Source organism: Martes martes (genome assembly GCF_963455335.1).
Source record: "Martes martes genome assembly, chromosome: 15".
NCBI lineage: Eukaryota > Metazoa > Chordata > Mammalia > Carnivora > Mustelidae > Martes > Martes martes.
In genome coordinates, this window is record NC_137903.1 from 47,912,503 (window position 1) to 47,925,006 (window position 12,504).

Genomic DNA, 12,504 nt, shown 5'->3' on the forward strand with positions numbered 1-12,504 from the left:
AAGGAGGCCATGCCCTTAACCACATCAAAGACTACTGGTACTACTACAATAGTAACATCACCATCAGCAAGGAGACACACTTGCAACATCAACATCAGGAAATTTCCTCGATCATTAAATATAACAATTGCTAATAGGATATGCAATGACTAATGATACTTGCGAGGTAAAATGATGACAGAAGCCACTGATTTGCATTTATGCTACAATTACAGCTATATAAAAGTTAGGTTCTAGAAGGTAACACAGAATGTTTCCATTTTTCAACTCCCAAAATAGTAAGCACAGATTTATAACAGTTTTAAGACAATGAAAGATAAGAACAGAGAAGTGAAGAACGTGTCTCTGGTATCCCTTTGTCACACAAGGTAGATTTTCTCTTGCAAGAAAAGAAAAACTCTTATGTCCCTATGCATATTCAATAGTAGCAGACAGACTGGGATTTAGGAGATTCAGGAGATTCTCGATTCTCATTTTGGGTTCTTGAAACAATTCCAAAAGATAAACGGATTTAGGGGCACCTCGGTGTCTCAGTCATTAAGCGTCTGCTTTTGGCTCAAGTCATGGTCCTGGGATTGAGCCACGTGCACTGGGCTCCCTACTAGGCCAGAAGCCTGTTTCCTGCCCCATCCCCCCACCCTCACCACCACCCCCCCCCCCCGCTTGTGTTCCTTCTCTCGCTGTGTCTGTCAAATAAATAAAATCTTAAAAAAAAAAAAAAAGATAAATGGATTTAATCTTTCTTCTATTCTGGACTTTATCTCCTGGTTTCTGCAACTTGCATCAAAAAAAGTTTTAAACTGAAAAAGCAGTCTGGGGTTCCAAAGACCAGGATCTTAGGAGCATGAAAAAGAAATCAGGAGCTCTGAGGACAGAAAGAAGTTTTACAGCTCTAATAAATCTAAAGATTAGCATAGGGGTGCCTGGGTGGATCAGTGGGTTAAGCCTCTGCCTTCCGCTCAGGACATGATCTCAGGGTCCGGGGATCAAGTCCTTCGTCTCTCTGCTCACCAGGGAGCCTGCTTTCCCCCCCTCTCTCTGCCTGCCTACTTGTGATTTCTCTCTCTCTCTCTCTCTCTCTGTGTCAAATAAATAAATAAATAAATAATCTTTAAAAAAAAAGATTAGCATAATCTTTAAGTTCATAAAAGCAGCAAAAATTGGCACAGCTCATCAATACTGGAAATCAATGTGGTTTTGAGTTAATATATAGATTTAACCTTTTTAGGGGCGCCTGGGCGGCTCAGTGGGTTAAAGCCTCTGCCTTCAGCTCAGGTCATGATCCCAGGGTCCTGGGATCGAGCCCCGCATCGGGCTCTCTGCTCAGCAGGGAGCCTGCTTCCTCCTCTCTCTCTCTCTGCCTGCCTCTCCACCTACTTGAGAGCTCTGTCAAATAAATAAATAAAATCTTAAAAAAAAAAAAAGATTTAACCTCTTTATAAAATAAACATGTTTTAGGTAGTGTACAGATGTATATATCTTATGTCCATTAAGGCAGAGTTCCTTATCAGCAATGAAAATACATATATTTAAATCTGTATATATCAAAATATTTTTTAAAAGCTACTTACTAGCAATTACACTTTGGTAATCTTAATGTGAATTCAAATAATGTTAAAAAGAGAAAACCATATAATACTATAATAAAAACTTGGGGTGGGCACCTGGGTGGCTCAGTTGGTTGAGCGACTGCCTTCGGCTCAGGACATGATTCCGGAGTCTTGGGATAGAGTCCTGCATTGGGCTCCCAGCTCCCTAGGGAGTCTGCTTCTTCCTCTGACCTTCTCCCCTCTCATGCTCTCTCACTCTGTCTCTCTCTCTCTCAAATAAATAAATAAAATCCTTAAAAATAAACAAACAAATAAATAAAAAAATAAAAACTTGGGGTAGGTGGCTGGTTCAGTCAGTGGAGCATGCAACCTACTGGTTTTTCGGGGTTGTGAGTTCAAACCCCACACTATGTTGGGAGATTACTAAAAAACAAAATCTTTAAGAAAAAAGTCTTAAGTAGCTAAAGTAGTGAAATCACCCTTTCATAAGCAAAACTGATTCTATATTATTAAACAATGAACAAAAAAGAAAATTGACATTAATTCAACACAAGATACTGTTTGCAGGCACTTTTTGTACAGCCTTCCCTCTACCTCCACTTTTTAACGAAATCCTTTAAGTCCACAGTTCTTAACTTTTGAATCCACAACTCCATTAAGAATCTGAAAAAAGTTAGGAACTCTCATATTGGGGGTGGGGGGCGGGGTGGGATACCATACACAAAACACATGCCCTAAATCTCAGAATAATGGTGCCTTAAGAGAGCCCAGAACTGAAGGCCAAGAACACTTGGCTCCAAAAAAGAATTCCAAAACCTAATAAATAGAAAAACCAGAGATTATCTGCTCTTAATCCTTCTCAGTTTTCATCAGCTATACTGCAACAAAGCTACTGCCAAGGATTACAGATTGATTCTTGTGAATTTATGGAGACCGAAAGTATTGCTTGTTTACTTCAATCTGGCTGTCACAGTGAATTTTGGACCTCCCTACCACCAACATAAATACAAAGCTAAAAGGAACCCCTCGATCCAACTACTGTTAAATCCATCTGAAGTATCATACCATTGTCAAAATGTTACCAGACTTGTTACGGCATAGAAAATGTTTGTGATATCAAAAGAATTAAAAAACACACATAAATTCAGGTCCATAATATAAAATCAGTTAAAACTACATTTTAGGGCGCCTGGGTGGCTCAGTGGGTTAGGCCTCTGCCTTCGGCTCAGGTCATGATCTCAGGGTCCTGGGATGGAGTCCCGCATCGGGCTCTCTGCTCCGCGGGGAGCCTGCTTCCTCCCCTCTCTCTCTCTCTCTCTCTCTGCCTACTTGTGATCTCTGTCAAATAAATAAATAAATAAATCTTAAAAAAAAAAAAAACTACATTTTAAACAAAACAAAAACCAAAAAGATAAAATTTCAAAAAGAAATACATCAAAATTTAAGAGGAATTAAAACTGAGTACTGAAAACATGATTTCTTATTTTCTTCTTAAAATTTCCCCAAAAATACACGTAAAAAAATTAAAGTGACAACTGAAACTATATTTAATTTAAAAAACAATTCAATACTTCATCAATTTTCCCATCAGCTCCTAAGCTATTTTTTAAAGGACCAAGAAATATTTAATATGAGTATTAAAACTAAAAACAATCCATTTAAGAAATGAATAATATGAAGCACCTGGAGGGCTCAGATCACGATCTCAGATTCCTGAGACAGAGCAGCACATAGGCTCGTGCTTAGCCCAGAGTCAGCTCTCGGAGATTCTCTCACTCTCTGCCCTTCCCCAAATGCTCACACATGCTTGTGCTTTTTCGCATTCAAATAATTAATAAATAAAATCTTAAAAAAAAAAGAAAAACAGGAAGGTTACTGTGTGACATTTTTTTCTTCACTGGCACACCAATATTGTCTTCTTAATTTTCCTAAATTAATTATTGCAAAAGATTATCCAAAAGGTTTCAGAAGAAATTAAACTAGCACTGATTGTCACGTTATCTATACGTTTATAGTATTACCTTTCCAAAAGTTATGGAGACTTCTGAGAAAAAAAGTATTTCAGGAGGCTACACTGGTAATTTATCACTGGTTAACCCAAACTGGATGAGACATACATTTAAATACAAACATAATCAATTATAATAACATAAGGACAGAGAAACTGAGTCTTAATATTTGAGACAATACTCAACCATCAATGTTCAAGAGTCTTTAACATATTTCATTACTTTATAGCCACATGAGAAAACATTCCTGGAGGACAGTACCTCATAAAAATAGAAAAGCTAGAAAAAAGCATCTTTCCATTAATTCAAAGAGGCATGTTTTCTTCACAAATAGGCCAATTAAAATTTTTAAGAACAAGGATAAGAGGGTAACTTCATTAAAAGTAAACAAGAGATATATCGTCTAATTTTGCTAGTGTATTGTGAAAAGCAGATATTTTCTGTAATTGATATCATAAAATAACAAATAAGTAAAACAAAACCACTAAAGTCGTTTCCAGTCAAAACAGTAATACAATCTGTTTCCCCTACTCCCCCAGGTCCTTGTCATTTAAACAATCTACAAAGTGGTAGTTCTGCTCCTAATGTGTAAGTAAAGCTTGGGATATTATTGTCTAATGATATAAGGAAGATATTCGACCCTGGTGTAAAGAAATTAATGAGACAGGTCAACCTTAAAATGCAATTATTTAAGGGGGAGAGAATACTATACTATAAACTAGACTTGGGAAAAGGGTTATGAGATATCCACAACTCCTCCCACACTCCATTCCACCCTAACAACTTTGAAATATGAAAACTCCCCTGAAAGTAGACACAGAACTATAGCCAGGATCCATGCCAGAGATTAATCCATCTCTGTCTCTCTTTCTTCACCTACATCCCATATATTTGCAATGTGCTTTGCTGTTTACAAAACCTTTTACCTACACTACATCTTACGTCTTTACATATAATCTGTGAGGTCAGCAAGAGTGGCATTTTTTTTTTTTAATAGAAAACAGAAAGGCCAATAATCTTGCTTGTAGTGAAACCAGACCTAGAAACCAAAACTCCTGCCTTCAGTTCTGAAGCTCTTTCCACTATTCACAACACTACCCTTTCTGTAATATAGTAAAGCCTCCTATAAAACATTTGGCTGGATTCCAAGACAGCAGTCCCAGACTGAATTGGACTCTATATAGCAAATAGTGTAAATAGTGAAGGTTTAATGCAATTACTGACATGGAGGCATACATCTTTTTAAAAGTGAAGAATCCGTTGGTTTTAAGTTAGTTTAAGTTAATAGTGTGTGTATGGTAGTAGAAACAAACAGAACACTATTCTAAGAGAAGTCAAAATGAAATACTACAGATTTGCATATTTTACAATAGCTAATAGAGGCAGTAGTAAGCAACAAATGGAATAGGAAAAAAAGGAGACAAAAAATGGATAATTAAAAAGAACAACATAAAAAGAAACTGCATCATATTTTTAGGGAATAAAATGAGGAGCTTGTCTTTCTGCCAGAAGTAACTGTGAGACTTTAGATCATTAGCCTATAAAATAATGAGAGGTGTAGAAGAGGATTTTATTTAGCCATTAAATGAATGCCTGCCAAAATTGCTGGCTCTGGAATAAAAAATCCAAAGTCCTATTTCTAGATCAGCTGCTGGTACTATACAGGTTAAGTTAACCAATTATTTTATTTTAATCTTTCAACTCTCACATCTGTAAAATCAAACAACGCTCTACTCAAAACTACTTTCTAATGACCTTGGAAGGAAGAAACAATGTCTGCAAAGTAATAATCAACATTTTAATTCCCATCATCCACTGCAAAAATAAAAATTTCTCAAACATCTTATATGTTACAGCACTAGACTAGGCTAAAAGTGCAGAGAAAGTGATAGCCTTTACAATCCAAATCAATACGGCACACAGAAATGCTTAATTAGTAATGATTAAGACTACATAACAATATCGTGGCATCTCAGGTAAAGAGCTTTCATAGTGGAGCTGAACACAGCAGAGAGAATAAAGTTGGATTTGATCAAGATACAAAATAAAAATAGTAGTCATTAAGTTTAGCAAGGCAAAGAGGCAAGTAGGTTGCAATGTCCTTTGGGTTCTCAAAGCACATCACTCGTCTGTTATTGCATTTAACACACTGTAAGATGGTTTATTTGTCATTCCTACTTAGACTCTAAATTCCTTAAGGACAGAGACCTTGTTCAATACATCTTCTACCCCTAACCCCTCGAATAGGGTCTGGCACACAGAAGAAAATCAACACATGTTTTTTGAACAGGCAAGGTAAGGACAAGAATCCCTATTTAAATTACTGTACTTTAACCTACACTATTTTGTGCCGATCATTTACTCACTCTCTCTCAACTCCAAAACCACCATTCTAGATACCGCACTTTGGTGCTGGGGCTGAGACTGCACAATTTTATTTCACTGACTCTTCTGCCAGCTCTCCCTGTTAGGCTTCGACAGTGGATGTAGTAAAAGGAAAACTGGAACGCAAAAAGAGGGGTGAAAGGACTTCCTTCCAGTTCCTGGAAGCAGCAGCAACTGCAGCCCCTCACCCTGGCAGCAACAAGTTTTTAGTCTCCGGCCACTGGATACTTTTAGGTACTTCCAGAAACTGACCAGCAGCTGAATGGTGACCTCCTCAAAGGTTCAGAACCAGGCCAATGGAATCTTTTTTCTGAGCTCTTAGGTCAATTACACTGTAATGTTCTCTTTTTGCTCTTAGAACCATCAAACCAACTCCCTATATTAAAACTCCTCTGCTGAAATTCTTACTCAAGTTACTGTTTTCTCTACTAGGACTAATACACTGTCAAACAGCTCTCCTTTTAGAGATCTTGCACCTTCACTGAAGAGAAAAGTTAAGAAAATTTGGAATTATTCCTTTAGATAAAATCTATTTTATAAAGGATAACTCAAAACCCTTTAGATTTGTCTGCTAAGGGGTGCCTGGCTGGCTCAGTTGGTGGAGCATGCAACTCCTGATCTCAGGACTGACTTCAAATCCCATGTTGGGTAAGGAAATTACTTAAAAATCTTTAAAAAATTTGTTGAGGTGCACCACAAAAATCATTCAACTTTTGTGTTTTAAACTATCCAACTTGGAAAGAAAAAAAGAAAGGAAATGAGATTTAAATAGCAAAAGGTATTCTAAGCACACACAACCACCTCCCTTTACTAGAGCTCATATCCTACAGAAAACGTGAGATGGTAAAAGCTCATCTGCGGCTCTTCAAAGGTCTCACCTCCCACAAACCTCTCCTCATGTAAGCATGACCATGTCGAATGTGATTCTTACATTTAAATACATTTTTGGAGGGGCACCTGGCTGGTAGAGTTGGTGGAGCATGCGACTCTGGACCTTGGGGATGAGTTCAAGCCCCACACTAGGCACAGAGTTTACTCTAAAAAGAAAATAAAGGGCACCTGGGTGGCTCAATTGGTTGAGCGACTGCCTTCAGCTCAGGTCATGATCCTGGAGTGCCCAGATCAGTTCGGGATCAGTTCTCGCATCGGTCTCCCTACTCAGCACGGGGTCTGTTTATCCCTCAGACTGTCCCGCTCTCGTGCTTGCTCTCATTCTCTCTCTCTCTCAAATAAATAAATAGAATCTTTAAAATAAAAAATAAAAAAGTAAATAAAGATTTTTAAAAATAAAAAAAAAATACATTTTTCGTTGTTCAGTATGGCCCCTAAATGCAATAGAAAGCTGTTTCTTTTGTTGAACACTAATCTGTTCCAACACTAAAGGTAAACTGAATTTATTGGCATATTGTTCTTCCTTCCTAAGGGATTTTCGAGAAATCTTTTTCTTTTTTTTACCACGTGTGACTTTCATTTTATGCATCAACTTTAGAATCTAACCTCTTGATAAAATGCAACTGCACTCTGTAGCATAGAACAAAAAGAAATCCCACTTGCACGAGTCCATAATCAACACATCTGTTGAAAATAAATGGCCAAAATGCTTTGATAGCTTTCATATGGTCTGTTACTTAATAAAATAGCCTCATTAGATAATTTAATCTGAGGTGAGCTACAAAAATAATCTTTCATTATTGTACCTAACAAACTTATTTTTTTAATTATGACAAAATGGAAGATACGGAGAAGCAGCAAACACACCATTAATCCACTTCTAAATGAAATGGGAGAAAGCAAATTCAAACAATAGGAATCCTTCCTGTAATTTTTAGTAATGTACATAGCTGAGCTTCCAACATTGAGTATAACTAGGCCCAGACATACTAGCCCACTTCACCTGCCTTTAACATCTATAAGGCAAAAGAGAAGTGAAAAGAATTTTAAACTTGAAAATCCATTGCCAATTCTACTGGAGTTCCTCCAAGTAGCATAAAAATGGATAGTGGGCCATCTACTTCCCTTACCACCTACATCTATAAAGTCAGGGACTCATTACCTAGCTCCTGCTACAGATATAAAAATACTAACACCACCTTCAACTTATGTACCAAGAGTCGTATTACCACAGTCAGTATGTCCACGTAAAATCAACCAAGCTGTATTCAACAAGGAACACCCAAGGACCCATCTGACACATTACATGGAAACCTAGGGATGAAGGGGATAAACAGGATATCTTGACCTACAGAGAGGGAAAGGACTGGGCAAACGTTATTGTACCTCTGTACCCCCCCCCAATTATATGGGGATCTGTTCAACTAAATGCAAAAAAAAAAAAATTCAGTAAGTTACTATGATAACTAAGATTTCGGAGAAATGGGAAAAAATGAAATTAAATAATGTGTCTAATAACAAGGCCTTCACACCATGTGTAATAAACACTCAGTGTAGATCTGTATGTGGGCAGAATATGCATAATCCGACAGTAATTTTCCTTTTCTAAAAATGGCAAACCGTGATGCATTGTTTAGTTTCTCCAGACTTAATAAATGAGTTGCCACAAAATAATGAGTGCTTTAAGTCATACTAAAAATGTGTCCATAACTTTAATAAAGTACATTTTCATGTTAACTCACTTCTCTTGCTGGAAGGAATTATGCTTCTTTGCTTAATATATAGAAATGAAACTGTCACTGAAACATCTGGTTATATATTATTCATTAGACATAAATCACCTTTACTCCAAAGACCACATAATAAAAACACAAATCATGAATAAATCAGAGAATGACCTCACACTACACACTAAAGGTCAATAATACAAAAATGAAATTCCTAAGATATTTGCTGACCTGCTCTATACAGTATTTCTATCCACACAAGCCTAGGAACTAGCTGTCTGAGTGCTTGATACAGGCAGAGGAAAACTCAAAATTCTCAAAATGTCTCAGTGTTTTGAATGTGTGCATTGTCTACATAATATTAGTGGCTCTAATTTAAAAATTTTCTGTGCAGCACATATGAGGACCACAAGCATATTTTTAAAATACTCAGACTAGCCTACTCAGGCACTTTTCCTTCATAAATTCTCCAAATCACTCTCATACATACTATAATTAACCTCAAAGGAGGATTCCACAAGTGTACCTGAAGGAAATAACTCAAATCCTCTGAAAAAGTAAGGGGCCATATTTGCTGTGCTATCGCTGGAAAATGGAGTCTTATACAACCACCCATTATTTTACCTTGAACCCGTTAAATGTGCAATCCAGATTTTAAAAGATACCTGTTGATTGTGACAAGTATAAATTACAGGGGGGGGGAAAGAATCACCAAAAAATCTTATTGCTGCCATTTAAATTCTTTGTAAATCAAAGGGTCAAATATTTACTGTAAGAAGCCTGATCTGACACCAATCTAAGTTATTAAAAAATTCAACAACTATACCCCAATGCAGTAAAGGGAAAGTAGATTATCTACCAATTACACTAAGTATTCCAGCTTATCGTCTTGGAACTCACCAAAAGTAGATTATGTAATGCAAATCACTCAGACATGAGTTTTAAACATAATGCTCAGTCTAAAACATCCAAGCCACGTCTCAATTTTTTTTAATTTTTAAAAGTAAAGCGTATTACCAAAACACTGAATGCAAACCTATCCTGTTACAGCAAATTTCTTCAGACACCTCAAGGAAACCTAACATTTTCAAGCCACTTTACCCCTTAAAGGCACACATTCTCTCAAACTTTCTGACAGCCATGCAGTATATACCCAAAAAAGGTCTGAAGACGGTAAGACCATAAAGGTCTTAGCGGGCGGATAATCGGAATGAACCTCGGAAGTTTCGAAGACCAGTTTTTACTAACAGTATCTCTGGGAGCAAGGAAGCTACTTCTAAAGGAGGCAAAGTATCTTGACAACCAGGTCTACGGTTCCCTGGCGACACCCAATACCGAAGATCTCAGCGTCAACGACAGGGTTCAAAACGCGAGGCTTCCATCAGAAACACACCAAGACACCCCCTCCCCCCACGACTCCTCCGGGGCAACCTCGCGGTTTTAGAGAGCAGCAACAGATACTCGCGGGCAGGCAGGCGGCACTCCAGGAATGTTTTAACCCGGAGGGCTTTCCCGCAGCCCACAAGGAACCCCGACGCCGAGAAGCGCCTCCACCAGCGAACCCAGACTCCAGCACCGCGGGGGGGAAAGGGGGCATTCTGCACAAAGCGCCCCTACCCCACCCCCACGGTGTAGACACGTACTGCCGGTCAGCGAGGGGGAAGCCCGGAGGAAAAACCCCGCATTCCACGCGGCTGGCCTCGGAGAGGCCCCGCAGAGAGGCTGGAGCCCCCGCCCCGGGAGGCGAGGGGGCCGCACAGTGACCCCGGCGTCTGCGGAGGAGCGGACAGCAAGGGGTTCCCAACGAAGGAAGGAATTCAATCCCTGAGCTTCGCCCACGGGGTCCTCCGCAAGCCGGACCCTTGAAGAACGGGAACAATGAGAAGCTGCCTCCCCCACCATCCACGCCCCGAGAGCGGCCGGGGGCGGCGGCGCCATCTCCCCTCACACCCCCGCGGGCAACACACCCCCGGCCCCCGGGCCGCCGTCAGCCGCCCGCAGCCCCGCCGAGCCGACGCGCGTCCCGGCCCGCAGTTCCCGCGCCCTTCGCCTCCTCGCCCGCCCCACTCACCGGCTCCTGCCCCAGCCCGGGACTCAGCTGGCCGCGGCCAGACCGAGACTCAGGTACAAGCCGCCGCGGCCGCCGGCGCCGCCGCACAATATGGCGAGCCTCGGCTTCCGCAATGGAGCTCGGGAAATACAACAGGGGCCGCTCAATATTCATGAGAGACTGAGGGGAAGCCGGCTCGGCCGGCGCTGCGGGGAGGGCGGGAAGGAGCGAGCCAGCGAGGGGGCGGAGGCGCGGGGCGCGGACGTACACCGCGCGGGGAGGCCCGCGGAGCGAGGGGAGGGGGCGCCGCCGCGTGCTGGCCTGGAGGGCGCGAGCCGCCCCTCCCCGGGCCGGCCGGCCCCGCCCCTCGGCGCCCTCGGCGGGGTCGACGCAGCCCCCGAGCAACGCCCGGATGTCGACGGCGGGGCCTCGTTCTCGTGGTTCAGGCTGCTGGAGCTTTCTGCCCCCGCTTCGGCCCACCCATTACACCTCGTCGACCGGCATTTAGGATTTGGGCTCAGAGTTGTGCTGTCTGTGACTGCCTCCAGTTCTTAACACCCATCCCACCCGGCAGACGTCCTCATTAGTCATTCAGCCCTAGAACTTCACCTGAACTTCGGCTGCCTGCCTCCCCGTTCAACAAACACACACTTACCATCCTGGCAGAGTGAACCTACAACATCTAATTATTACAGGGTAAATGACCTTCTATTCGAGACGTATATTGTTGGACGTCTGTGAATATCCCGATTGTTTTCATCAGCTCTTACTATTATACCTTGCTGTTTTCTTCCTACCTTCTTGGCCCCTTCCAGTATTATCTTCTGAACGTGAGAATATGAGAAATGATAGATTATATAAATGTAATCGTCACCTAAAACACAACCAATTAGCCGGAAAAAATTATGTAAAATGCGTATAAATTAAGCGATAAACTGAAGAAGTTAACAAGCGAAAGAGTTCCCTGACCTCAGGGTATACTGTTGGTGAGATGTCCTGTTCTCTTGAAAAGATAATCAACAAAATCAGACAGTAAATATGAGGGCATTTGTGACATAAAGAAATGGACCACCCTATAAAACTAGGTTTATGGCCTCCACTGTGTCTCCAGCCATGTGACCTCTCTGAACAGAATTTTTCTCATTTGCAAAATGAGAATATTGTGTTGGATAATTCTTAGGTCTTTTCCAGTTTTTGAACTTTCTGAAACTCTCCAAGCAATGCCAAATAAACGGTATGAATTTACATAGGATTTTGGAAAAGAAAGGGATCAATTCTAGCTGGTGCGTTGAAGGAAGATTTCTTAAGGAGCTAGGATTTCATTAGTACTTTGGCAGATAGTTTTTGGATGGGTAGAAAGAAAGAAAACAGGTGTTAAAATATTAAAGATAACATATTATGTATCCTACCTAACAATCCATTGAAGTAAACGAGCAAAGCATTATTCTTTTTCAGTGACTTGAAAATTTTCACTGTCTATAGCTTTAAATAGAAATGACAATTCTTGGGAGCCTGGCTGGCTCAGTGGGTAGAGCATTAAACTCTTGAACTCTGGGTGGTGAGTTCAGCCCAACATTGAGCTTGGAATCCCCTACTTAAAAAAAAAAAAGAAAGAAAGAAAGAAAGAAATGAATGACAATTCTCAGACTCTATAAGATCTTCAAGGTCAAGCTCTTTCTCCAGTATGAAAAAAAAAGTCAAAACACAGATGGTCCCAACTTAAAATTCCATGTATGACTTTTCAACCTAACAGTGGTTGAAATTGATACTGCTCAGTAGAAACTCTACTTCAGGTTTTGAATTTTGATCTTTTCCTGGGCTAGCTATATGTGATAGGATACTCTTGTGATGCTGGGCAGCAGTGGTGAACCACAACTTCCAGTCAGCCATTT

General features: G+C 40.6%; 1 protein-coding gene across 1 annotated transcript in view; it reads right to left on the reverse strand.

The window, feature by feature from the left end:
• RNF2 (ring finger protein 2) overlaps window positions 1-10,794 on the reverse strand; it is a 42,618-nt gene extending 31,824 nt beyond the window's left edge. The window contains exon 1 of the mRNA XM_080824198.1: window positions 10,634-10,794. The gene's annotated coding sequence lies outside the window, so the exon portion shown is untranslated. The remainder of the gene's footprint in view (window positions 1-10,633) is intronic.
• Between the last annotated feature and the right edge of the window lie 1,710 nt (window positions 10,795-12,504).